General features: G+C 37.6%; 1 protein-coding gene across 1 annotated transcript in view; it reads right to left on the bottom strand.

The window, feature by feature from the left end:
* The window catches only part of LOC129723179 (antigen 5 like allergen Cul n 1-like), a 1,004-nt gene extending 994 nt beyond the window's left edge, over positions 1–10 (bottom strand). Inside the window, exon 1 of the mRNA XM_055677218.1 lies at positions 1–10. This exon is cut by the window's left edge and continues 20 nt beyond it. The gene's annotated coding sequence lies outside the window, so the exon portion shown is untranslated.
* Between the last annotated feature and the right edge of the window lie 1,657 nt (positions 11–1,667).

Here is a 1,667-nt window from a genome sequence, read left to right as displayed (position 1 = left end):
TCGATAAGCTTGTCTCTAGGCAGATTGAGAACACTTTCCAGCGTACTTTTATATGGTGGTTCTAGTTCAGTTGCTGCAGTTGAGCAAACAACTACCGAGTGCACGTGTGGTTTTAGATGATGGTGACATGTGGTGGCACATTGTCAATATTGATTTTACGATAACGCAACTAATTGTTGTGTAACATGGTTCAGTCTGATCAATGCATTATTATTTACGAAGAAAAAAATCATATTACCATTCTCGGTAACGCGTTCATCAGCTACGCTGGTAATACCGACATAGGTACCGATGGTTGTGGGACGGTGTGATTCCATCAAAACTAACCCAACTGGTCTAGGTGCAGCCGTAGTCGAAGCCAGGAGATTTTCCGGGACGAAAAGTCTATGGGATCACTCTTTAAATCGCAATCGAAGTAGTTAGTCTACAGGCAAACCCAGGCCTATCCAATTCCTGATTCAACCTTTTGAACTAAATTTTATAAACAGGTAAGTATTGAAACAATACAAAAATATGAAAATCACTTCTCGTATCAAGCTAGTTGAGACCTCTCGAAGGAACGCACTGGTCGTCATTCATAAATGTTTACACATGAAGAAGCAGTGCACGCGATGCATGCCGCGATATTCAACAATCTATCAATAAGACCAACGTGCAAAATTTTCGACGGAAAACCTGATTTACTCAAAGGATCTTAATAGGATTTTTTTCGGTGAAATTGTTGAAAAAAAGTACTCTTTCACCAAGACAACACTCTTGCTCATTTTGATTGACGTGCTGTACTTCAGTACTTTCTAAATGACTATAAAAAATAAAACAGCTTTTTCAAGAGAAGTATTGCTTTTCCCTTAATAAATTCTGTAGTATTAGGGTATTGTTTGCAATATTGTGTTATAACGAGAGGAAAAAAACAACGTTCTATGCAGTTTGCTTGTAAATTTTCAGTGGGTTCTGATTATTAAAATTTTCTATTTTATACCAACACCCAAAAAAGCTTCTACTCTCGAGTGATAAATACATTCATCCAAACAAGATAATCAAATTTCAATAAACATGATATGTACCGAAGCGTATTTTAAATCGGATGACATCGGATTACCAGAGATTTCATGAACCGATTCAGTGGCAATTTGGGAACGAACGGTACGCGCATCGTGGTTTGAAATTATTTGCACGGTAAACATGTCAATATAACGATTGCTGGACTTATTTAGTACAGCGATATATCGTTCTCGTCGGAATCTATTTAGTTGCATCATTTCATTCCACTGCTAACACGCGGCCGACTCATATGTTACTAATAGCGTCGTTAAAGAACTTTGGCCATTTGACTTTAACTAAACTGTTTTTTTTCTGTCGTGAACCCTGCAATCTTAGATGAATGGGAGGATATGGGATATATTTGAACGGATTGATAAGCTCGAACGTCTTTGTCGCTCGGGAAGCTATACATTCCTAAATGTTCCCCATAGCATACAGGAGTAATAATATCTGCAGGAAAAGCTGATACAGCTGGGAGTGTAAGTTTATTCGAAAAGGCAACCGAAATGGATGTTCAACAAAGTTTTGTATGGCGGGATTTTTTATTGGTTCCGATGTAACTGAATTTGTGAGAAAGTCGTAAGTATTTATAACGTTTTTTTTTTCGGAGCAATGACCGATAATGA

Source organism: Wyeomyia smithii, chromosome 2, assembly GCF_029784165.1.
Source record: "Wyeomyia smithii strain HCP4-BCI-WySm-NY-G18 chromosome 2, ASM2978416v1, whole genome shotgun sequence".
NCBI lineage: Eukaryota > Metazoa > Arthropoda > Insecta > Diptera > Culicidae > Wyeomyia > Wyeomyia smithii.
This window is presented reverse-complemented; position numbering and strand designations above follow the sequence as displayed.